The 26933-nt window shown below is 45.1% G+C and overlaps 1 long non-coding RNA gene across 1 annotated transcript; it reads right to left on the bottom strand.

The window, feature by feature from the left end:
* Positions 1–41: 41 nt before the first annotated feature.
* LOC140460952 (uncharacterized) lies at positions 42–26535 on the bottom strand. The gene is made up of 4 exons (XR_011954413.1): positions 26387–26535; positions 15909–22762; positions 3245–3803; positions 42–898 (listed from the first exon to the last, which is right to left on the bottom strand). It is a non-coding gene; the product is annotated as an uncharacterized lncRNA (long non-coding RNA).
* Positions 26536–26933: the final 398 nt, after the last annotated feature.

The following is a 26933-nucleotide window of genomic DNA, read 5'->3' as shown; positions in this document are numbered from 1 at the left end:
CCTTAATTTGGCTCTTAACTCAGAAACTGCACACAATTAACTGCTGAAACAATGATTTACACTTTATTGTATGTAAGAACACAAATAAAACTCAAGTAACCAAGTTCAACCTCACTCACAACTTGGCTATCTCCCAATTGATGGCTGAATTTAACTGAGTTTCCACCAACAGTTTATGTCTCTGGAAGTGTCCAGGGATTCAATGCAGCATTCTTCTTCCTCCAAGTACTGCTGCTACATCATTCTGAGGTTGAATTCTGGTGGAGATTCCTCACTTTCAAATCTATGATGTGATGTTTCTTTCGATTCTAACACCACCTCCTCACACTTCTGGAGATCTCTAGTCTGTAGCTTACCTTCTTATCGTCGAGGTTTTGTGGTTTGTTTGATACAGCCTTTCCTGCAAAAAACCCTTTTACGTCAGGGCCTTCCTTCCACAGACAAACTTAATTGTCCTTTTGTCATGAGGTTATTAAACACTTAGCTCATCTGTCCCAGGAAACAGTTTGTTGTTTTGCGTCCTTCTTCCCGGGGATGGTTAACTAGCAGAAATTAGGCCATTCAATCTGCTCCACTATTCAATCATTGCGGATATGTTCCTCAACCCAATTCTCCCCGTAACCCTTGATACTTAAGAATGATTAAGTCAGCTCCACCATTCAATGAGCTGAATGACCTAATTTCTGCCTCTGAGGTCTTCTGATGTAGCAGTTTCTCAGTGGCCCTTTTGTTTCTTGGTCCAGAAAGAGTTCCTGCTGACTCAGGGAGTTTGGAAAGTTCTGCAGTTTAAAGGACCACGCCACATTCCCCTCTGCCTCCTCCTGCGATAGTGGCAATTCCCAAGATCCCTTGGTATCCCTGAAAACAATCGAGGTGTCTGGAAATCTCTGCTGCTACTCTGGAACAGAAGGATTATGGGGAGAAAATTCAGAAATCTGATGTGCAAAGAGACTATGGAGTTCTGCTCCAGCATTCTCTCAAGGTAAACTTGCAGGTTGAGTCAGTGGTTAGGAAGGCAAATGCAATGAAGGCATTTATTTTGATCAGACTTGAATATAAAAGCAGGGATGTACTTCTGAGGCTCTGTAAGTCTCCGGTCAGGCCACAATTGGAGTACTGTATGTAGATTTGGGCCCCATATCTCAGGAAGGATGTACTGGCCCTGGAACGTGTTCAGAGGTGGTTCAAAAGAATGGTCCAGGAATGAAAAATTTAACATAAGAACATTAGAGGACTCTAGGTTTATACTTCATGGAGTTCAGAAGGATGGGGGGGGATCTAATTGAAACCTACAGAATAATGAACGGTGTGGATGTTGGGAAGATGTTTCCATTGGTAGGACAGACTAGAACCTGAGGGCTCAGCTTTCCTGTCAAGGGAAGACCCTTTAGAACAGAGGGGAGAGAAACTTCTTCAGCCAGAGTATGGTGAATCTATGAAATTCACTGCCACAGAAAGCTGCGGAGGCCAAGTTACTGAGTATATTTAAGACTGAGATAGCTAGGCTCTTGAGTATCAAGGGGATCAAGGAGTTCGGGGAGAATGGGGTTGAGAAACGTATCAGCCGTGATTGAATGGCGAAGTAGACTCAATGGGCTGAATGGCCTAATTTCTGCTCCTGTGGTCTTATGGTATGCTAATGTGAGGAGGGGGGAAAAGAGATGAAGAGAGAAAGACAGTTAAGGTGAAGCTCGATAGAGATGAAGGAAATATAAGAATTGTATGATAAATGGCAGAACACATAGGAGCACTGGCATACAGAGGGGTCTGGGCATATAGATCCGTGGAAGTGGTAATGCAGGTGGGCACGGTGGTCAAGAAGGTACACAGCACGCTTCCTTGAGTGTAAGAGTTACATTACAGCTGTTTATTCTGGCCACATTCGGAATATTGTGTGCAGTTCTGGTCACTGTGCTACTGGAAGGATGTGGGTGCTCTGGCTGAGGATACAGACAAGGTTCACCAGGACATTGCCTAGTCTGGAGGGCTCTCGTTACGAGCAGAGGAGGCATAAACCTGGATTGTTTTCTTTGGAAAAACAGAGGCTGAAAAGAGACCTCGACAAAATAATGAGAGACACAGATTGGCTGGACAGGGGTGGCAGGGTAGCTCAGCGGTTCGCACTGACACCTCACAGTGCCAGGGACCTGCGTTAGATTTTAGTGTCAGGCAACTAGCTGTGTGGAGTTGGCACATTATCCCTGCACCCCACCTCCCGTGTCTGCGTGGGCTTCCTCTGGCTGCTCCGGCTTCCTCCTACAATCCAAACATGTATAGGTTAGGGTGGATTAGCGATGCTATGTTACCCATAGTGTCCAGGGAGAGGCAGGTTAAGTTGGATTGTCTGTGTGTAAATTGCCCCAGTGTTCAGGGATGTGTAAGTTCGGTGCATTAGTCAGGAGTAAATGTAGATTAATAGGGGTAAGGGAACGGGTCTCTATGTGTTAATCTTTAGAGGGCCGGTATTGACTTGTTGGGCTGAATGGTCTGTTTCCACGCTGGAGGGATTCTGTGATAGTCAGAGGCGTTTTTTTTCCCCTCCAAAGTGGAAAGGTCAACTAAAAGAGGGCACAGGTTCAAGGTGAGCAGGGGACTGTTTGGGGGAGAGGTGGTGGGGGTGGGGAATCACACAGAAGAGTGGTGGGGGTTCCTGGAACGCACTGCCAGTGCAGGTAGTGGAAGCAGGCACCTTAACAATGTTTAAGGTGTATCTTGATAAACACATGAACGGGAGGTGAACAGAGGAAGAGAAACCACACACGGGCAATAAATAGCAGGTCTAAGTAAGGATTAAGAATTAGCACAGGCTTGAGGGTGTGTGTGTGCCTAAACCAAGCGAGACGGGCCTGAGACTGTGATGTATTGTATTGATACAGCTTTCCCCCACTATTTGAAAGTAGAGTGTTCCTTTCATACGCCGAAATGGCCTAAATCGAAGAAGCAATTACCATGAATTAATTTGTATGATGCCTTTCTTTGTAAAAACGCCAATCCTCTTCAGATTTCTTTCGGTTTGTGGGAGCAGGTATTAATGTAGGTCTTTTGTAAAAGTGAAGTAGTGTAAAGCGAACTTTGAAAAAGTGGGGGATACCTTTATGCTGATGGAGGGAAGATGGGGGGCAATGAAGAGGGGTGGATGGAGGCTCAGGTGGAGAATAAACACAGAGACCAATTGAGCAGCTTGGCCTGGTTCTGTGCTGGAGACTCAATGGGACAGAGACAAATGTATCTATTTCAGGTATACCTGCAGAATGCTCCATCCAGGATAAAAAATGTCCTTCATCTGCTTCAGCATACAGGGCAGATGAGCAGTTTCTCCCCGGTGTGGACCAAGAGGTGATGAGACTGAGTGAAGCCTTTCCCGGGCTGAATGCAGGTGAATGGCCGCAGCCCGGTGTATAAATGCTGATGAATATCGGGCAGGCGAGGAAGGGAAACCGTTCCTACATTTTCATGATTTCTCCATGGTGCAGGTGTCCTCGTATTTCTCCAGGTTCAACAATCAGTTGAAACTCGCTCACTCTTACACCATGTGTGTGGTGTTACTGGTGAACCCGCTGATAATTGGAGGACTCTCATTCAGTCTGTAAAGCATGTTCCAGTCACTACTCTGGTGTGTGGGTGTGTGAGACTCTGAGTTTCCAGTCACACTGACGTTTTAAATCTAACAAAGCAGGCAGACCTTCTCCCCTTTGTTTTCAAGGCCATCAATATCCAAGTCCTGGTGAATCAATCGACTGTCAGACTTCGATGTGATGTTTGGTCTGAGATTTCTGCCTCCAAATTCTTCTCTTGTAATATTCCTGTCGAAAGAGATTGCAAAGGTCATCGCTGTCAGTCCACAATAGAAAATCAAAACACACAATTCTAGTTTCTGTGGATCATTCTTTCCTCTCTTAATACCCAAGATCTTTGTGCTGATCTATATGTAAATGTGTTCAGCAGGGTAATGTAGTGGATTGCATACTCCATGAAGAGTTCACTCAAGTTGCTGAATTGACATCTATCATGCGGTATTGACGTTCTTACTGAAGAGATACAATATTCTGCAGTACAATATTATGAGCTCAGAAACAACTGCAAATCAGGCTTTTAGAGCCATAAACATTCCATCAAATACGTAACATATACCCCAGACTTATCTGTCTTATATTAACGCACGGTTGTCTTACATTTCCAGAAGACTCAGATTTAAGTTTTAAGTGTGACTTTTTGTAAAAGAAGCCGTCTTTTGGACTCCTTCCATGCTATACTGACTCTATTACTGGAAATACATCCATACTTCACCAGGATTCATGGATCAATGACGTGAGGCTTACCCTCTTATAATTTTCTGTTGCATAAATGTTTCGACGAATGCCAACGCTTTTCACTAGTCATAGAGTCAGAGACATAAAGCACAGAAACAGATCCTTCAATCTAACTTGTCCATGCCGACCAGATATCCAAAATTAGTCTAGTTCCATTTGCCATCACTTGGTCCATATCCCCCGAAACCCTTCCTTTTCATATACCCATCCAGATGCCTCCAACACTTCCTCTGGCAGCTCATTCCATACACTCATCACCCTCTGCAAAAAAAGGTTGACTGCAAGGTCCTTTTTAAATTTTTCCCCTCTCGCCCTAAACCTATGCCCTCGAGTTCTGCACTCCCCCTATCCCAGGGAAAAGACCTTGTCTATTCACCCCATCCACACCCAAGTTTTTATAAACCTCTTTAAAAAACACACACTCAGCCTGCGATGCTCTAGGGAAAACAGCCCCATCTTATTCAGCCTCTCCTTGTGGTTCAAACCCTCCTACCCTGGCAACAGCCTTGTGAATCTTTTCTGAATCCTTTCAAGTTTCACAACATCCTTCCGATAGGATGGAAACCAGAATTGCACGCAATATTCCAGAAGAAGCCGACTGAAGCTGACTTTTGCAGAGTCTGCTCCCTGCTTGGATTCATACTCTCTTCCTCCTGTTGCTGCAAGTGAACAGTGCTTCCCCCCTTCTCTCTCCCTCCCAGGATAAGGAATGAAAAGGGGGAGACATTGCTTCACTCCCAGATTTTGCCCAGAAGAGCCCCCCTCTTGTCTGAATGCACAAGTTGGACCATGAGCTTCTGAAGCTACTGCTGCTCCTCTCTCTCTCTGAATGAAGATTGAGCTTCACCCCAGACTGCAATTCCCTTCCTCTGTCCAAACATCTGTGAGCACAGCACATCTTTGTTGAAGTAAGGCATCTTTCCTGAATGTTATAATTAAAGGGGTGTCTTCCCCCTGATATTCATAGGGATGGTCAGTCAGAGAAGGACCATGCCTTGTGTTGTGTGACATGCGTGACAGTTGCAACAGGATGTCCCAACTCCTATGCTCAATTCAAAGTTTGAGAGAAGATTTGTAGCTCGGGTGCTCATTGTTGTGGTTCTGTTCGCTGAGCTGGGAATTTGTGTTGCAGACGTTTCATCTCCTGTCTAGGTGATATCCTCAGTGCTTGGGAGCCTCCTGTGAAGTGCTTCTGTATTGTTTCCTCCAGCATTTATAGTGGTTTGTCTCTGCCGCTTCCGGTTGTCAGTTCCAACTGTCCGCTGCAGTGGCCGGTATATTGGGTCCAGGTCAATGTTTTTGTTGATAGAATCTGTGGATGAGTGCCATGCCAGAGAACAGCCAGGGAATTCCTAGAGGTATGGCCTCTAGGCATTTTTCCAGCACCACATTTTTCAACTCTGGATCTGGGACAAGGTGTGTGGTGTGGAGGTGGGTGGAGGGGAGGGGGAAATAAGGAAACTGGTGAAATCTACATTGATCCTATGCAGTTAGTGCGTCCCAAGGCAGAAGACCAGGTGTTCTTCCTACAAGCGTCAGGTAGCTAGAGCTTGGAGGGGGAGGCAGCAGAGCACCTGCATGTCCTTGATGGATTGGGAGGGGGAGTTAAAGCGTTCAGCCACAAGGCGGTGGGGTTGTTTAGTTTTGGCGTCCCACAGCTGTTCCCTGAAATGTTCTGCAAATTGGTGTCTAGTCTCCCCAATGTGGCAGAGACCACATCGAGAGCAATGGACGTATAAATAAATCTTATAAACAAATTGTACAAATCTTAGAATGCCAGAGTTATTTTCTTTAATTAAGTTAAAGAAAATTTTAATTAAATTGGGTGACTACATGAAACGGTTTGTTAGTCAGACTCAAGTCATCATCCTCAAATGAGACAATGCCATTAATATCAGTGTGGGATATTGGTAAATTAATGTTACTTCTGCAATTCCATTTTACAAAGTAAAATGAACTCACACCAGTGTGTAATTGTTTTAGCCACGAGCTGAGTCAACAAGAATGGAAACGATGTGGAGGAAATATGTAATTGTTTTTGTATTAGCTAAAATTGTATGTCAGAATGAGATGTGCCAGTAAAACAAAGGCAGACATTACGGACAAATAGATAAGATGTTGTGAGGGGATGAAGTTAAGCTAGATACGCCTGTACAAACAGTAGGTATAAACATCTGCTTCCCACTTTTACAAAAACACAGGAACAAACCCCAATTAAAAGGGTCATAGGGATCAGAACAGCCTCGGGAAAGGCACAGATGAAGGGGGTAGATAATGATGAAGAAAGAATATGCTCAACAATGACCTACAGCAGGATGAGGTCAAACAGCTTTGTGAGGCCAGGAATAAGCATTTTGTCACAGACAAGGCCGGATAAGGCAAGAGATAAACAGGGGTAACGGGGGCCGGTCTTAGGGAAGTGGACAATGTAAGCAGGGGAGGAGCGATGTAAAACAAAAGACATCAAATCATATAAATATTATGTATGAATTGAACTTGGTGTGTGTATGTCCTCTGCCTTATAGGCACTGGACATCTCACCCACTTGCAAGTGTAAACTAAAGGACACTGCTGATTCAGATTTTGTTTCGGACTGCAATTATTGAAGTGTGTGAGCTTTGTTTCTCACAATTGGGGGCTATCCGGGATTTTTTTTTCCATCACCGGGGGGAGTGGCTGGCCTTGGACACTGGGAAGACGTGTCCCGTTCCCCATTGAGGAGCGGTCTCGTGTCCTGGCTTGGTCTGCTCCCTTGGGCGACAGGTACGAATCCCACAAGAGAGACATCTGAATCAGACAGGGATAGACGTTCGATAGAAAATACGGCGACAAGGGGCCAGGCAACTCTGTGCACAGACCAAGGTAAGAAACCTGACTTTTAAGTATTGCCTTGGTGGCCGGGATTGAGTTTTAGTAGTTAATAAGGGACTAATGAAGGAACTCAATATGGGTTGTGCCGTGGGTAAGGAAAAAGCCTCCGGGAAAACAAAAGAAGGAAAAAGCAATGGAAATGGAGGTGGGGTCCCTTACAACATACCTCCAGAAAGTCCTTTGGGGAGGATGTTGTGGAATTGGCAAAATAATACTTGTACAAGGGAAAAAGATGATTAAATATTGTTGCTTCCTATGGACTAAGGAATCCATTCTTCGTCCCGCCTCTTCTGGCCAAAATACAGGTCGGACAAAGACTGGGTTTGTAAATATCTGAATTTATTTGTCAATGAGTGAGAGAGAGAGAGAGAGAGAGAGAGAGAGAGAGAGAGAGAGAGAGAGAATGAAAAGAGCTGTACAGCTGGTAGAAAGTTTAACCCTTTGTGATTTGGTTTGAATGCACCAATTTGTTTGTTGGTGATTGAATGTTTGCGTTTTATTCCCTGGAGTTTGAGTTCTGGGACTGTTTTGAATCTGATTTTTATTATGGAAACTTAACATGAATTCTTTTAAGGTTAAGGATTCTATCGAGATTATGAAAAAACAGAATGTTCTTCTTCCAGGTCATGACTGCCTTACTATCAGTTTCTAACTAATCTCTTTTATCTTTACATAAAAGCGATTTATGGAGGACAGTTGAAGTTTCAGTTCAACATTAGATTGTGGTAAAAACAAAATTCTATGGTTAATATCTGTGACCTTGGATTCGGCCATTGTTCATGCATTAGAAGTTTTGTTTTTAACTTGAATAGACAAATTCTTTTAAGGCAGCTCTGATTATTTCACGACCTATAGTATTGTACTTGAGCAATGATTGGTCTGCACTACTTGAGAAAACTAATATTGGATTTAAATTAAGGGACTAAAACTGGGTGATTACAGTGGATTTCAAAATTGAGAACTGTATGCATTTTACATTTTGAATATTAAATACTGAATTCAGTATTTAATATTCAAAATGTAAAATATATTTACAAGTTGGAACAGGCTTTAAAGTTAGTCAAGCATGAATTGATGAATTGGTGTTTGAAGTTATGGGGAGCTATAAATATTGCAATATTTCTTTAAAAAAGAAAAAGGGGAAGAACGTAATGACTTATCCCCTTCGGGAGGTACCAATAGGGGACAAAGAGATTGGGTTTGTAAGTGTCCCCCTCAGCAGTGGGGAGGTCAGAACATTTAAAAAAGAAATGAAGATCCTGGTTGAGGATCCGGTAGGGTTGTCTGAACAAATTGATCAATTTTTGGGGCCCAGTCTGTATACCTGGGCTGAGTTAATGTCTATTTTGAATATACTATTTACTGGGGAAGAAAGGGGACTTATATGGGGAACAGCCATTAAAATATGGGACAGGGAACACCCCATTGGAGATGAGGATGCTGGACAGGGAGAGGTGAAGTTTCCCCTCAGAGACCCCCAGTGGGAAAATCAAAATCCGGAGCACAGAGAAGAAATGAGGGAATTGAAAGACCTGATTCTAAAAGGAATAAGAGAGGCAGTTCCGAAGTCACAGAATTTGACTAAAGCCTTTGAAGTTAGACAAGAGAAAGGTGAGACTCCCTCAGCTTTCTTGCAAAGATTAAGAGACTCAATGCAGAAATATTCTGGAATGAACCCTGAGGACCCAGTGGCACAGGGTCTTTTGAAAGTACATTTTGTGACAAAGGAATGGCCAGACATACAGAGAAAGATACAGCAGATAGAAGGGTGGAGTGAAAAGCCATTAGATGAATTGTTAAGAGAGGCACAGAAAGTGTTTGTAAAGAGAGAGGATGAGAGACAGAAGCAGAAGGTGAAAATGATGGTAGCTGCGGTTGATGAGGTAGTTAAGAAAAGCGTGGAACCAATAGTGAGCAACCGGAGCGGTGGGTGGCGGCATGTCGGACAGAGAGGACAAGGGGGAGCGTTTGATAGAGGGTTCGAGCGACAGGGGCAGAGCTGGAGGTCTCCACAGGCAGGATGCTATTATTGCGGAAAGATAGGGCACTTTAAGCGGGAATGTCCTGCTCTAAAAAGGGAAGAGAGGGCAATTCCGCTTATGAATTTTGATGAAGAATAGGGGTGTCAGGGGTTTCTGCCCTCGGGGGCCCACCAGGAACCCTTGATAAACCTGAAGGTGGGACCCTGTAGGGAAGAGGTAGTCTTCCTAGTAGATACGGGGCAGCACAGTCATCGCTGAATTTTAAACCAAAGAAAGTAGGAATGTCAACACGGTCAATTACTGTTTCGGGGGTAAAAGGGGAAGGATTTACTGTTCCAGTATTTGAACCTATGATGATAGAAGGTCCTAAGGATAGGGTCACAGGGGAACTGTTGTATATCTCTGATATCGGGAGTAACATATTAGGGAGAGACTTAATTATCCTCTTAGGACTGGGGATTGGAATTCAGGAAAAAGAATTAGTTGTACAAAGGCAATGTTGACAGAGGATGTGGAGAGAGAGATAGACCCTATTGTATGGGCTAGGGAAGGGAATTGTGGAAAACTACAGATCCCTCCCCTTGAAGTAAATTTTAAAAAAAGGAAAAGGGGACGTTGTCTGTGAGCGACAATATCCCATTTCCATAGAAGGTAAACGAGGACTGCAGCCAGTAATTGAAGGATTGATTAGAGATGGACTGTTGGAGCCATGTAAGTCTCCTTATAATACCCCAATTCTACCAGTGCGGACATCCGATGGAACTGATCGATTGGTGCAGGATTTGAGAACATTAAATTGAATAGTACAGATCAGGCACCCAGTGGTGCCAAACCCCTATACCTTATTAAGTGAGATCCCTCATGACCACAAATGGTTTAGTGTGATAGATTTAAAGGATGCCTTTTGGGCTTGTCCCTTGGCAGAGGAAGGTAGGAATTTGTTTGCCTTTGAGTGGGAAGACCCTAAGACAGGACAGAAACAGTAATACCGGTGTACTGTGCTTCCCCAGGAATCCCCGAATTTATTTGGACAGATGTTAGAACAAATTTTGGAGAAATTTAGCAGCCCCAAGGGGACTACCCTGTGGCAGTATGTAGACGACCTCTTAGTAACAGGAAAAGAAAAGAGAAAGAGTAGTAGAAGCCACTAACAAATTATCGAATTTCCTGGGTCAGCAGGGACTGCGAGCATCTAAAAACAAACTACAAAAAGTGGAGCAAGAAGTGAAATACTTGGGACATTTAGTTAGTGAGGGAAAGCGAAAGGTAAGCCCGGAATGGATAGAGGGAATAGTGGGGATGCTACTGCCCAGCACGAAACGGGAGTTACGCATATTTTTGGGTCTAACGGTTTATTGCAGATTGTGGATTGATTCCTATGCACAGAAGACTAAGAAATTATATCTCAAACTATTAGAGGGGAAGCAAAATGTCTAAGTTGGGATGATGAGGAAAAAGACCTAGTTGAGGAACTCAAAAGAGATCTGATCCATTCCCCCGTGTTAGCCTTACCTTCTCTAGATAAACCTTTCCACCTCTTTGCTACCGTGGATAAGGGAGCGGTTTTGGGAGTATTGACCCAGAGGTGGGGAGGAATGAGACAACCAGTAGCATATCTTTCAAAGCTACTGGATCCAGTATCCCGGGGGTGGCCTGAGTGTGTGCAGGCCGTGGCTGCCACTGCACTGTTGGTGGAGGAAAGCAGAAAGCTTACATTTGGGGGAGCCCTAATAGTAAGCACTCCACGCCAAGTGAGAACAATCCTAAACCAAAAAGCTGGGTGATGGTTGACAGACTCGCGGATTCTGAAATATGAGGCAATATTAATACAAAAGGATGATCTAGTGTTAGTCACTGACAATTGTTTAAATCCAGCTGCCTTTCTTTGGAAAGGGGAAGGAGACTCTCCTCAGAATCCAGGGCACGATTGCTTTGACATTATAGAATACCAAACTAAGGTCCGCATGGACCTGAGAGATGTTCCACTTCATGCAGGGGCTAGACTTTTTATAGACGGATCATCCCGGGTGACTGAAGGGAAAAGACATAATGGGTATGCAGTCGTAGACGGGACAAACAGTAGTGTGGTGGAGGCAGGATGGTTGCCAAATGGGTGGTCAGCTCAGACTTGTGAACTGTATGCATTGGAAAGAGCCCTTAGGGCATTAGAGAATAAAGAGGGAACAGTATACACTGACTCTAAATATGCATTTGGTGATGTGCACACTTTTGGTAAGATATGGCAGGAACAACGGCTGATCAATAGCCGAGGGAAAGAATTAGGACATGAAGAATTGATTAAATGGGTCTTGGAGTCCCTATTACTTCCCTGAGAAATAGCAGTAGTGCATGTAAATGGTCATCAGAAAGGAAATGAACTAGAAGTTAGGGGAAATAGATTAGCCGATGAAGTGGCTAAGGAAGCAGCCCTGAACCCACAAGAAGTGGTGATTCATTCCCTAATACCTATTGTCCCAAGTCCTAGGGAAGCTCCTATATTTACTGAAAGCGAAGAAAATGAATTGAGAGCTTTAGGGGCTGTAAAAACAGCAGACGGGCATTGGAGGTTACCTGATGGAAGGGAAATGTTAAACAAAATGATGATGCGAGAGATTATGGCTGTCCTACACCAAGGCAGCCATTGGGGAGTACAAGCAATGTGTGATTTAGTTCTTAGGGAATATGGATGTAAAGAAATATATACAATTGCTTAACAAATATGTGAGGGATGTATAATATGCAGAAAGGTAAATAAGAAAGTCTTGAGAAAACAGACCTCGGGAGGAAGAGACCCAGGATTGAGACCTTTCCAGAGTATACAAGTAGATTATACTGAATTCCCCAGGGTAGGAAGACTAAAATATATGCTAGTCATAGTAGATCATCTATCTGGTTGGGTTGAGGCATACCCCCTAGCTACCGCCACTGCGAGTGGAGTGTCTAAAACAATATTGGACCACATAATTCCCCGATATGGGCTCGTGAACCATATTGATTCCGACCAAGGAACTCACTTTACCTCTAAAGTGTTACAGGGGGTAATGAAAGGGTTGGGAATTTCCTGGGAGTTCCATACTCCATGGCACCCGCCATCATCGGGAAGGATTGAGAGAATGAACCAAACACTCAAATGACAGCTCTCTAAATTGATAATAGAAACCAGACTCCCTTGGACCAAATGTTTACCTATAGCTCTCTTGCGAGTACGAACAGCCCCAAGGAAAGATTTGGGACTATCCCCCTATGAAATCTTATTTGGATTACCTTACTTGGGAACGAATGGAGAATTGCCAGTTCCCGAAACTAAAGATTTGTTTTTAAAGAAGTACATACTGGGCTTGTCCTCCTCTTTGTTTTTCCTCAGGAAACAGGGTTTACTGGCACAGACTCCACCCCTTGAATTCACCGTTCATCCCATCCAGCCGGATGATTGAATCTTAGTAAAATCATGGACAGAGACTAAATCGCAGCCGGACTGGGAAGGGCCGTACCAGGCTCTTTTGACTACCGAAACGGCAATAAGGACAGCGGAGAAAGGCTGGACTCATTACACTCGGATCAAAGGGCCAGTGGAATCTCCAGTTGAGGAAGAAGTCTGGACAGCCGAATCAACGCAAGGTCCGCTGAAACTCAGACTAAAGAGACTTTGAGTAACTAAATATACCGTGGCGACGCGAGCGCGGGATTATTTCTGTAAGATTGTATATTAAGTCTTTTTGTGCTTCAGCATGATGTTTAGAATACTGGGAATGCTGCTAGAATTATGATGCTAGCCCTTTTAGTATTGGGATTTCGTCAAATATCATTTTCATATGTATTATTAACGGTTCCCGAATCCGATAATCCACAAGTAATAGACGCTGATGTATGCAGCTTAGTAAATTGTGGGGATGTAGATAATCAGAGATAGTACCGCAGCTCTGAGATACATCTTAAGTCCTATGGGGATGGCACTTAGTATAATGGTCTCGTCACAGTACATCGGGCCCCCTTCCGACCAGCTTGTGATTGTCCTGATAAAAAGTGTAACCCAATATACCTAACGATAAGGAAAACTACATGGCATGAAACAATCCTGGGGGGGTGGGTGGCACCTATGAGATACAATGAAATGAAACGTTTGGGATAGAAATGAAAGCAAATGGGAAGGATTTCTTGGGCTATTGTTCTTCAATTAGTGTAGGACAGGGAAAACGGGTAGAACTACTGGGTAATAAGATACAATCTTTCACCCCTCCCGATGATCCTAAAGTAGTAAAATTTATAGAGGTAAAGGACTTGAAACAGACCATTGAAATAGAAACTGGGTACGGGGATGCAAATGCCTGGGTTGAATGGGTAAAGTATACTGTGAAAAGTCTGAACAAAAGAATTTCTATGCATTTGCCTCCGGTAGGCCAGTGGCCCAGGTGGTTCCCTTTCCAGGTGGTTCCAGGTGGAAGCGAGACAGGAAGGGCATGAAATGTATGATAGCCCTGTATCAGGATGAGACTGCGTGGAATGATAGGAATTGTACCTCCCTATCTCTGATGTTCCCTCCCTTGGAGAATAAAGATGCAAAAGTTCCCCCCCTGCTTTCTGCCGCAGTTGGAAATCACACATCGTGTGTGCGTAGACGAGGTACAAGTCGGTCGTAAGATTTGGGGGAGCTGAAATTATGTACAGAGATTAAGAATGTTACCGAAACGGAGAAGGGAGGGAACTACTCAACACTAAAGGTTCCCCGAGTGGATCTGTGGTGGGACTGTGGAGGCAAAATATTGAGACCCACGCTACCTCCAGATTGGAGAGGGATGTGTACAATTGTACAATTGGCAATTCCATTTACCCTGGCATTTGAGAAGGAAAAGATAGGACGGAAAAAGGGAAGGGGTAAGAGATTACTGTTAGACACTTCTTTCGATGACAGGATTTATCTCGATTCTGTAGGAGTCCCTAGGGGGCTACCTGATGAATTCAAGGCTCGTAACCAGATTGCAGCAGGCTTTGTGTTAGCTCTCTTTTGGTGGGTAACAATTAATAAAATGTAGATTGGATAAATTACATTTTCTATAATCAACAGTGATTTATAAATTATACAAGAGATGCGGTTAAAGGAATATCAGACCAGCTTGATACGACAAGTAGGATGGTATGGGAAAACAGAATGGCCCTTGATAGGATTTTAGCAGAAAAAAGGGTGTGTGTGTGTGTGTGTGTGTGTGTGTGTGTGTGTGTGTGTGTGTGTGTGTGTGTGTGTGTGAGATGTTAGGAGGAAGCTGTTGTAACTTTATTCCTAATAACACTGCACCTGATGGTTCAATTACTCGGGTCTTAAGAGGATTGACTACCTTAGCAGAGGAACTGGCTGAGGATTCAGGAGTAGATATATCTCTCACAGGATGGCTTGAATCCTGGTTTGGAAGGTAGAAGGGGATGGTGGTTTCTATCCTTACTTCCCTGATAGGAGTAGTCGGGGTATTAGTGGGCATTGGCTGTTGTATCATACCCTGTATGCGAGGGCTCACCCAAAGACCGATTGAAACAGCCTTGATGAAACAGGTGCCCCTAAAAGGAAAATGCAGAAGATAACAAATGGTAATTAAAGAAAAGGGGGAAATTGTGGGATATAGGTAAATTAATGTTACTTCTGCAATTCCATTTTACAAAGTAAAATGAACTCACACCAGTGTGTAATTGTTTTAGCCACGAGCTGAGTCAACAAGAATGGAAACAATGTGGAGGAAATATGTAATTGTTTTTGTATTAGCTAAAATTGTATGTCAGAATGAGATGTGCCAGTAAAACAATGGCAGACATTACGGGCAAATAGATAAGATGTTGTGAGGGGATGAAGTTAAGCTAGATACGCCTGTACAAACAGTAGGTATAAACATCTGCTTCCCACTTTTACAAAAACACAGGAACAAACCCCAATTAAAAGGGTCATAGGGATCAGAACAGCCTCGGGAAAGGCACAGGTGAAGGGGGTAGATAATGATGAAGAAAGAATATGCCCAACAATGACCTACAGCAGGATGAGGTCAAACAGCCTTGTGAGGCCAGGAATAAGCATTTTGTCACAGACAAGGCCGGATAAGGCAAGAGATAAACAGGGGTAATGGGGGCCGGTCTTAGGGAAGTGGACGATGGAAGCAGGGGAGGAGCGATGTAAAACAAAAGACATCAAATCATATAAATATTATGTATGAATTGAACTTGGTGTGTGTATGTCCTCTGCCTTATAGGCACTGGACATCTCACCCACTTGCAAGTGTAAACTAAAGGACACTGCTGATTCAGATTTTGTCTCGGACTGCAATTATTGAGGTGTGCGAGCTTTGTTTCTCACAATCAGTGAACTGCTTTTTTGTTAGAACCACAAGTTCTTGATTTATTTTCACAACTTACTGATATTCACATCTGCACATTCAATGTCCAACTCTGACATCAGAAATGACATGACACCATTAATTTTTTCTTACAATAATCCAACAAACAAATTAATAACACAGTGAATACCAAGTCTCATTAATATAAAATTAAATTTGACCAAATAAAATGTAAAATCGAGATGTGAGATAACAAATGGGGGAAGGGCAGAAGGCAAGAAATGCAGCATCACAGAAGGTGTTCCTCCAGGGAGTGTATTTTACCAACTACAACTGCTCAATATAAACAAACACTCTGACATGATCCTCCGGTTTTAATGTAAACCATAGCCCCATACAGTAGGTACCATTTAAATAAGTTAATAGATACAAGCCTTGAGCAAATCCAGCCTCCAGCCGGACCCCCCGCTTCTTGGAGCTCGGACCTTCCTCCAGCTCCGGGGGGTTGTTGAGCTCCTGGGCTCCGGCCGCCGCCGAAGAAGCCGCGGGCGCCGGCTCTCTCTCCTCCACCGCCGACATTTTTAATTTGTTTTCTCGTTCACCCGGTAACCGTCACCTCCCCCTTCCCGGGCCCCGGAAATTATACAAAAATAAACAATAAACCCCACCGGGGACTGTCTCCTTTTCTTCACAACTTTTGTTTGAAAAGTTCCGACTTTAATTTGAAATGTAATTTAAAGGTATTTTCTGAGGTAAACGATGCCGTCTGCCCCCCTCCCTCCGTCAGAAACCGCCCGCTGAGTCGATGAGAAAACCGCAGCCTCGCGCCGCCATCTTTGTTTTTCTTTTCTTTCCGTCTCCTCCTTCAGTGACGCGCGTCATCCACGCCCCCTCCAATCAGAGCGCACCTTACTCCACCTGACCAATGGCGGCCGGCTTTGCAGTTAAAAAGGAAGCCACAACTCGGAATGTCGCTCTCCGATTCGTCCGCACCGACCGCAGCCTTTGGGATTGGTGGAGAGGTTCGCAGGCCCCTCACTGTCCCCGCCCCTTTACTACAATGGGCTCGAGGGGTTCAGGAAGAAGGTGTTCTCACTCATTCATTCAACAGGAGATGGGCTCAATTTACTGTAATGGACTGTGGGGGGACAGTGGTCATGTCTCATGTTGAGGAGGAAGGTGTTTCCTCTCATTCAACAGAAGAGGACCTATTTACTACAGAGGTTTGTTTTGTGATGCAGCTGTAGTCTCCCATAGAGCCCTGAGGCTCAGGTTTAAATCCCACTGCTCCAGTCTGTGTAATAACATACTCAATTTTTTTCAGTCATAAGTTACACAACTATAGTCCAACACGTCTATTTGAAATCGCACGGGCTTGGAGCGTAGCCTCTTCATCAGGTGAAGTCATTGGAAAGAAATGTGCAGGAAAGAGAATTCAGATAAATGATCAGCCATGGATGGTGATGAAAGACAGAGCATCTCAACAGTCAATTACCTATTCCCATTCCTATTTCTGATCTTCTTCATACATGACAAGTTGTATATTTTCCAAACATAAATTTTATTTCCATGGTTTAAAAATGAATATTTAAGAATGGTCAGTTTATTCTTTCTCACTTGAGCACATTGTGACCCACAACGATTTAGATCCCACTGTTAATATCATAGCCCCTCTAATGAGATATCAGAGGAATAGTTCATAAACAAAATTTGACACTGTGTCACTCGAGTCGACGCTTGAACAGAGAAAGCGCCCGACAGATATTGGGAAGCTAAAGGTTATTGAAGTGAAATGTTAAGAAGAGCAGGTGAACACCCCCAATAAGGGAACTCACCTGACTGACCTAATTATAATCACCACAGTATCCAGTGCTACTCTTCACCGAACACGGATTACTTTCCTTTTCAGTTTAATGATCCAACTATCTTTTGAATGCCATAATTGAATCTGACTCCAACACACTCTCTCACAAACCATTCCAAAGATCGAAGATTTTCAATCATTAATGAAATATGTTCTGGATCTCTCCCAAAACACAATTCATATGGATCTTGCTTCAAATCATTTGCAGTAAGTTCTTCACATGGACAAATTTGCAGCTTAGAGCATTTGTTTAAATTTTATATCATATTGAGGTGGCAGAGTGCTTGGCATTGCGACCTCACAGCACTAGGGACCCAGGTTCAATTCCAGCCTCAGGTGAGTGTCTGTGTGGGGTTTGCATGTTCTCTCTGTCTGCATGGGTTTCCTTCCACAGTCCAAAGATGTGCAGGTTAGGTAGATTGACCATGCGAAATTGCTCTGTGATGTGTAGGTTATGTGGATTAGTCATACTAAATGCAGGAGAACAGGATGATCCTGGGTGGGATGGTCTTTGGTGTGTCAGTGCAGGCTCAATGGGACAAATGGCCTCTTTCTGCACTGTCGGGATTTTATGTATCTCTGTCTGATTTCTTGCACATGCTACTTTCGGAAAGGGACATTTTACTGTCATGTTCAGTACTGCAGTCTCTATATTTTCATACATACCTCTAAATTAGGTTGGAATGAAATCCCCCCATTTCACTGTATTTTCGCTACCATTCCCCCCCACCCCTTCCATTCCTTATTCATTTTCCCATTACCTGTCTTATGATCCGCCCCCCCCCCCTCTTTATATATATTATTGTAGACAGGCTAAATCTAGTTACCATGTCTCTAAAAGATGAGATGAAATATGATTGCATACTTTGAGTCCATTATTACAGCTTGTTAAGGTCTCTTGCCAAAGAGTACTCTCAATCCTGCGTCCTTCGGTAGGATTATATTAGGATATCTGGTCAGCATGGATGAGTTGGATTAAATGGTTTGTTTCCGTCCTGTGCATCTCTTTCACTATGACTATCGAATAAGGGCCAGGAGCAGGCAGGTGGGACTAGTTTAGTTGGGGATCACGTACTGAACAGTCTGTTTCCAGGCTGTATGACTTCACAGCCTCAAATGAATGGGGACCAATCCCAAAGGGATATTAAAGGTCTCAAGCACCACCTTAGGCACATGTGTGGACCCCTTCCAGATAACTGAGAGCAGTGGGGCACTGTGAAGTTCAGTACATCAGTTAGCCAGCAAGTTCTCTTCGGGAGACTTGTCTCGAGAAAGGAAGCGGTTTCCTGTGCCATCAACTGGACTGTGGATCAGTTTGGAGCAGGTCCTATATCTCTGACAACATCAGTGGACAGAGTCGAGAGTGTGGTGCTGGAAAAGCACAGCAGGTCAGGTAGCATCCAAGGAGCAGGATAATTGACGTTTAGGGCATAAACCCTTCATCAGCAATGAGGCTTGTGGGCCGGGAGCGCTGAGAGATAAATGGAAGAGGGGTGGTGTTGGGGAGAATGTAGCTGAGAATGCGATAAGCAGATGAAGATGATTGGTCGGAGAGGAGGGTGGGGCAGATAGATGGGAAAGGTGATGGACAGGTCAGGAGGGCGAGTGGAGGCTTGGGGCTGTGATAAGGTGGGGGGGGGGGGGGGGAAGAGGAGGAGGAGGAGGATACATGAGGAAACTTTTGAATTCCACATTGATCCCATGTGGTTACAGGGTCCCAAGGTGGAATAAGAGGTGTTCTTCCTCCAGGCGTCAGGTGGTCAGGGTTTGGCGATGGAGACAGCCCAGAACCTCAATGATCTTGATGGAATGGGAGGGGGAGTTGAAGTGTTCAGCCCCAGGGCGGTGGGGTTTGTGGGTGTCCCAGAGTGGTTCTCTGAAACAATCCACAAGTTGGCGTCCTGTCTCTCCGACGTAGAGAAGACCACATTGGATGCAATGGATACAGTGGATGACACTGGTGGAGGTCGAGGTAAATTTCTGTCAGATGTGGAAGGATCCTTTGGGGCCTTGGATGGAGGTGAGAGGAGTGGTATGGACACATGGTTTACACTTCCTGTGGTGGTGGGGAAGGGGCCGGGAGTGGGGTGTGGGCTGGTTGTGGGCGCATGGACCTGGCGAGGGAGTCGCAGAGGAAATAGCCTCTCTGGAATGCTGGTAGGGGTGGGGAGAGGAAAATATACCTGGTGGTGGGGTCCGTTTGTAGGGAGCAGAGGCTGATGTGATGTATCCGGAGGTTGGTGGGGTGGAAGTTGAGGACGGTTAGGGGTGGGTTCTGTCCTTGTTCCATTGGGAGGGATGGGGTTCAAGGGCAGTGTTGCAGGATGTGGAGGAGATGTGCTGGAGGGCATTGTCGACCACGTGGGAAGGGAAATTGCGAACTTGGAAGGAGGAGGCCCTCTGGGATTTTCTACGATGGGATTGGTCATCCTGGGAACAGATGCGGCAGAGGAATTGGGAATAAGGGATTGAGTTTTTACAGGAGGTGGGGTGGGAGGAGGCGTAATCTAGCTAGCTGTGGGAGTCGGTGGGCTTGTAGTAGATGTCCACGGTTAGTCGGTTGCCAGAGATGGAGAGGTCCTGGAAAGGGAGATGGTCCAGGTCAATTTGAGGTCGGAGTGAAAGGTGTTGATAAAGATAACGAACTGTTCAAACTCCTGGGAGAGCATGAAGTGGTACTAATATGGTCATCGATGTACTGGAGGAACAGGTGTAGCTAAGGAAAATGGACTGTTCCACGTACCCGACAAAGAGGCAGGCATAGCTGGGTCCCATGTGGGTGCCCATGGCTACCCCTTTAGTTTGGTACATTGGTTTGGATGCCATCTGAGGTTTGTGCGAATCACTTCAGTGGGAACGTGCAGTCCCGGGCTCAGTGAGCAGCACTGCAAGCAAAGCTCACAGAATCCTACAGGGAAACAGGCCCTTTAACCCAACAAGTCCACACCGACCCTCTGAAGAGTAACCCACCCAGACCCATTCCCCTACCCTATTAGTCTACATTACCCCCTAAACAATACACTGCACCTACACATCCCTGAACACACTGGGACAATTCAGCTTGGCTAATTCACTTGCTCATGTTTGGATTGTGGGAGCACCCAGAGGAAACCCTTGCAGACATGGGGGGAGAATGCGCAAACTTCACAAAGACAGTCACCTGAGGGTGGAATCGAACCCTGGTCCCTGGCGATGTGACACAGTGGCACTAATTACTGAGCTACTGTGCTGCCCGTGAGCCAACCTGGGGTTGGGGGAAGATGGGAGGGATGTGGGGGTGCTGTCTCGCAGAAAACAAAGAGAGCTCGCTGATGGTCCCACTGCACCCACTGTCAGAACAGGCAGGAGGTTCAGTCCTGGGGGTGACCCACATCAGCGTCACCAGCGGAATCTGCTGGTGCCCCCCCGGTGTCTCTGCAAGTTACTGGACGACGTGAACCGCCGCCTGCACTTGGGGCAGGCAAACGGCCTCTCCCCGGTGTGGACCCACTGGTGCCTCAGCAGGTTGGAGGCCTGGGTAAAGCCCTTCCTGCACTCAGGACAGCTGAACGGTCTCTCCCCCGTGTGGACCCGCTGGTGGTCCAGCAAGTGAGAGGAGCGTTTAAAGCTCTTCCCACATTCAGGGCAGATGAAGGGCCTCTCCCCGGTGTAGCCCCGCCGGTGGGTCAGCAGGTGGGAGGATTTGCTGAAGGTCTTCCCGCATTCAGGGCAGGGGAATGATCTCACCCCAGTGTGGACCTGCTGGTGGGCCACGAGGGTAGAGGAATGGGCAAAGCTCTTCTCACACGCGGGGCAAGAGAATGGACTCTCCGCAGTATGGATCCACTGGTGGGCCAGCAGGTTGGAGGAGCTGGTAAAGCCCTTCCTGCACTCTGGGCAGGGGAATGTTTTCGGAATGGCAGCCGGTGACGAGCAGTGTCCCGCAGGGTTCAGTGTTGGGGTCACAGCTGTTTGCATTATATCTTAATGATCTGGATGAAGGGACTGGGGGAACTCTAGCGAAGTTTGCAGATGATACGAAGTTAGGTGGACAGGCAGGTAGTACTGAGGAAGTGGGGAGGCAACAGAAGGATCCAGACAGTTTGGGAGAGTGGTCCAGGAAATGGCTGATGGAATTCAACGTGAACAAATGCGAGGTCTTGCATTTTAGCAAAAAGAATAAAAGTATAGACTACTTTCTGAACGGTGAGAAAATCCGTAAAGCCAAAGTACAAAGGGATCTGGGAAAGCTAGTCGAGGATTCTCTAAAGGTCAACATGCAGGTTGAGTCCGTGATTAAGAAAGTGAATGCAATGTGGTCACTTATCTCAAGAGGGTTGGAATATAAAACCACCGTTGTGCTACTGAGACTTTATAAAGGCCCTATTTGGAGTACTGTGTCCAGTACTTCTGGTCCCCACACCTCAGGAAGGACATACTGGCACTGGAACGTGTCCAGCGGAGATTTACACGGATGATCCCTGGAATGGTTGGTCTAACATATGAGGAATGGCTGAGGATCCTGGGATTGTATTCATTGGAGTTTAGAAGATTAAGGGGAGACTTAATAGAGACGTACAAAATAATACATGGCTTGGAAAGGGTGGACACTAGGAAATTGTTTCCGTTAGGTGAGGAGACTAGGACCCGTGGACACAGCCTTAAAATTAGAGGGTGTCAATTCAGAACAGAAATGCGGAGACATTTCTTCAGCCAGAGAGTGGTGGGCCTGTGGAATTCATTGCCGCAGAGTGCAGTGGAGGCCGGGACGCTAAATGTCTTCAAGGCCGAGATTGATAGATTCTTGTTGTGTTGAGGAATTAAGGGCTACGGGGAGAATGTGGGTAAGTGGAGTTGAAATGCCCAGCCATGATTGAATGGCGGAGTGGACTCGATGGGCCGAATGGCCTTACTTCCACTCCTATGTCTTATGGTCTTATGGTCTCTCCCCGGTGTGACTGCGCCGATGAGTCTCCAGGGCAGACGGGAAACTGAAGCATTTCCCACAGTCGCCACACTTCCACGGTTTCTCCATGAGGCAGGATTCCTCGGGTTTCTCCATGGCTGAAGCTTCAGCCGCACACAAATGTGTGTACAGCCCCTCCCCGGTGTGAATTCCTCTTTCCAGGCCGTATAACTGTTTCTGGCTCCACACTCAGTGCACTGCAACAGTAGGGTCTCTCATCCAGTCCCACTGATGCTGAAAACGTTATGAAACAGGAACCAAAAAGCATTGCTCCATCTCACAGAATCATAGTTGAAAGTCTTTGCTGTCCCGATGGATTGAGTGACTGTCAGACATTGATGTGAAAATGATGACTGCAGACGCTGGAGTTCAGAGTCGAAAAGTGTAGTGCTGGAAAAACACAGCAGGTCAGGCAGCATCCGAGGAACAGGAAAGTCAAGCATCAGCTGTTAATTTTGAAACTTCCGTCTTCAGATAGTCTGTAAAAAGAGATTACAAAAGTCAGCATTGTCAATCCGGGGGGAGGTGGGGTCGGAATGAGACAACAAGGTATTGACACCGACACCAGAAAGAAATTGAACATAGAGACGTGGCAAACATTAGTGGCAAGCCAGAGTCAGAGAGAGACACAGCACAGAAACATACCCTTTGGTCCAACTCATCCACTTCGACCAGAAATGGGGACAGCCACAGAAGACTCCTGCACTACCTGCCTACCCCTCCTACCTTTCCTGGGGTTAATCCATCTCCCTGACTGTAGCTGCGGCTTTTTTCCCTTCCTATCATTGCCAAACCATCATACCCCCAGGTCTTGTAAATTCCGCATTACCTCGAACTGTCGCTGCAATTTATCCACGAGATCCAATAGGATTTGCAAGCAAACACACTAACTGCAGACATAATCATCAGTAACATGGATACTCTTCCCTAATCTCCCACGTCTGACAGGAAGAACATATCACTCTCATAAAGGCCTTCACAATCTACAGACCCAGAAAATAGCACCGTCTTTTTGCTCTAAAAAAGTGCTCTGGGCTAACACAGTACTTGTGGTTTATATTTTTAAAATTTAATCAAGAGACAGATGTCAGTAAAACATATAATCATGAAAGAATCCACTCCATTCACGACTGCAGACTTACAGCTGGGTTACACGTTAAAGACTATACACTTCTCTGTTCCTGTTCTGTGAGCTCCCCCACACAGGTTCCTCCATGGTCAGCTGTGAATTTTGCTGTTCATTAACCTTTCCCAGATGCACTGCAATGTCCAGTAACTGTGCAGATTCACTGCAATGTAAATTTCTTTTTCTCTCTCCCTCATTTTGGCCTCCTATCCATGCCCCTATAAACCTGTAAAAGGTAATCTCTCAGCCTCCTACGCTCCAGGGAAAACAGCCGCAGTCTTTTCAGCCTCTCCCTATAACTCAAACCCTCCAACTCTGGCAACAGCCTTGTAAATAATTTCCAAACTCTTTTAAAGTTTCACAACATCTTTCTAACATAAGAGACCAGAACTGAATGCAGTATTCCAAAAGTGGCCTAACTAATGTGATGTACAGCCATAACATGACTCCCAACTCCTGTACTCAATGCTCTGCTCAATAAACACAAGCGCCACCAAACGCTTTCTTCACTACCATGTCTACCTGTGACTCCACTTTCACAGAACTACAAATCTGCACGCCATGGTCTCTTGATGCAGGAACACTCTCTACGGCCTTACCATTAAGTGTGTAAATCCTGCCCTGATGTGCCTTTCCAAAATGCAACACCTCACATTTATCTAAATGAAACTTTATCTGTCACTCCTCGGCCCATCAGCCCATCTGTTCAATTCTAATTTAGATTGAACTTTCTTTCCTCTCTTATTTCCTAAACGCTGAAAATCTCCATCCCACACATTCTCCCTCCATTCTCACTTTGCTGAATCTAATCCATGCTGTACCTCATCCTGAAGGGTCCAGTTTACGCTGATTTACAGCCCACGCTGGGGGGATCTAATTGAAACATACAGAATACTGATTGGCCTGGACAGGGTGGATGTTGGGGAGATGTCTCCATTGGTAGGAGAGACTAGGTCCCAAGGGCACAGCCTTAGAGTAAAGGGAAGACCTTTTAGAACGCAGATAAATGGGAAACCTTTGTAGCCAGAGATTGTGAAACCTATGGAATTCATTGCCACAGAGACTGTGTTGGGCAAGTATGAATATATTCAAGACAGAGATAAATAGGTTCTTGTGTATCAAGGATATTGAGTGTTGCGGGGAGAAAGCAAGAGAATGGGGTTGAGAAACTTGTCAGCCATGATTGAATGGTGGAGCAGACCTGATTGACTGAATGGCCTAATTTCTGCTCCTAGGTCTTATGGTCTCTTGCTGTCCTGGACATAGTTAGAGAGAACTGGGAGCAGGAGTAGGCCATTTGGTCTTTCAAGCCTGCACCAACATTGAACTGGATATGAATATACCTACATCTTGGTGGATAGGCTGGAACCTTTTTCACTGGAGCATAGGAGGTTGAGAGGTGATCTTATCAAGCTTTATAAAGTCATGAGGGGTATAGATGAGGTGAATGATGGGTTCCCTTTCCTTAGAGTGGGGGTTTCAAGGTTAGGGAGCAAATTTTGAAGGTGAGTGGAGAAAGATTTTAAAAAGACAGGAGGGACACCTTAGTTTTCCCATCGAGAATGGTTCGTATGTGGAATGAATGTCCAGAGGAAGCGGGGATGCAGGTACAGTTACAACGTTTAAAAGACATTTGGATAAGGACATGAATGGGAAAGGTTTGGACGTGTTATGGACTAGGCCAGACCACTCAAAACATTCTGAAGCAGGCAGCACAGACCGTAACTTTGCTGTTTATTTCAGTAAGTGCACAGTGAAAATTACCCAAGGTTAGCTAGGTTGACTACCAGGATTTAAAACAGATAAATGTATTCACAAGAATACAGAATGAAACACAAAGAACAGAATATAGAATACTCACAGAACTCAGTCTGTCTAAACTAGACTTAATTATGCTGTTCCAAATGTACACAACTGTCCCAATAAACAAACCCCTTAAACATACAGTAAAACTGAAACAGAGGCTGACAGGTCAAAGTTAGAAGGGCAGAAGGAGAGAGAGTTTAACAACCTTTCTCCACACAGTCCACTGCTGAACTCACTGAAACAAGGCCTCAGCTTTCACAACAGATCACTTGTCTTTCATTATGCAGGTCACTTCGAAAACATAAAAGCTTGGGCCTAAAGTCTCAACTGTTGACGTGTAAACAAAAAAGCCGACCAATACCCTTTTCATTTCTGTACTAAACCATCCATTTTGGAGCCCAGGGCCATTTTACCACCACTCTGAAAAAAACCAAGGACACAGTATCCTTGAGAAGAAGGACCAGCTTTGTGACAGGGGGATATGGGCCAAACACTGCCAGATGGGATTAGTTTAGCATGCGAACATAGCATGGACTAGTTGAACTGAAGTGTCTATTTCTGTGCTGTATGATTCTGTAATGGTCTCAAAACCATTTTCTTGCCTTCCCCTATAACCATCCACTTCTTTGTTGTTCAAAAGTCAGATGACCTCAGCCTTGAATATATTCAATGACCACCCTAATTACAGGAAGTCATCCCCATTTTCAACTCAATTCCTATTGCCTTGCTGACTGCTTGCTGCACCTGACAACTGGTGTAGAAGGACGGTGAGGTCCCTTTGTTCATCCACACATCATTCCTGATGAAGGGCTCGTGCCCAAAACATCGACTCTCCTGCTCCTCGGATGCTGCCTGATCTGCTGTGTTTTTCAAGCACCACACTTGACTCTGATCTCCAGCATCTGCAGTCCTCACTTTCTCCACATACCAATATATTATTCATTTAAACCATGCACCTACTTTCTGCCTTTTTTAAAATAGGCTTTAACTTTACATTGTGGTACTGCATTTGCTGTGCGTTTGCCAATTGAGACACAGACGTGGACCAACTTTTCCAAGGTCTGTCCCCTCCCTGGATTCACTCCCTTTCCCTTCAGTTCGTGCAAGTCAGTAACTGAATCCCAGAATGAAAAAGAAATGAAAAAGTGGGTGAGAAAAGAGAGTGCCGTACCCACAGATGTTGGACAGAGTTGCAGTCTGGGGGTGAAGCTCAATCTTCATTCAAAGAGAGAGAGAAACAACCGCATCTTGAGAAACTCTGAACAACTTCCGCGTTCAGACAAAAATGCTGTTCTGAATGGCCGGAGGACCAGGCTCCTTCTGGTCCTCCGGGTCTCACCATTGGTCCTTCAGGAGGAAGTCAAGCACCGTTTCCGCGGACAGCAAAGAGCATGCTCAGTATTTTTGCTGACACCGCAGTACATGCGCAGTTGTTGCTGACACCGCAGTACATGCGCAGTTGTCGATGACACCGAGAAGCATGCGCAGTATGCTCTGTGGTGGTGCTGGCTTTACTGACAGATTTTAAGCGTCCAAATGTCAATAGCAGAAAAAAAGCTGCAGCCACAATTTTATTTTTCCCTGTGGCTCGACATTTTATTCCTTTTGAATTTCGTCCGGCTTTGTATGTCTTTTCCCCATGTTAGAGGAAGTCCAAAACTAGACGGCATAAGTTAAGGGTGAGAGGGGAAAGATTTAAAACGGTCCTAAGGGGTAAC

This window comes from Chiloscyllium punctatum, chromosome 36 (genome assembly GCF_047496795.1).
Source record: "Chiloscyllium punctatum isolate Juve2018m chromosome 36, sChiPun1.3, whole genome shotgun sequence".
NCBI classification, from domain to species: Eukaryota; Metazoa; Chordata; class Chondrichthyes; order Orectolobiformes; family Hemiscylliidae; genus Chiloscyllium; species Chiloscyllium punctatum.
This window is presented reverse-complemented; position numbering and strand designations above follow the sequence as displayed.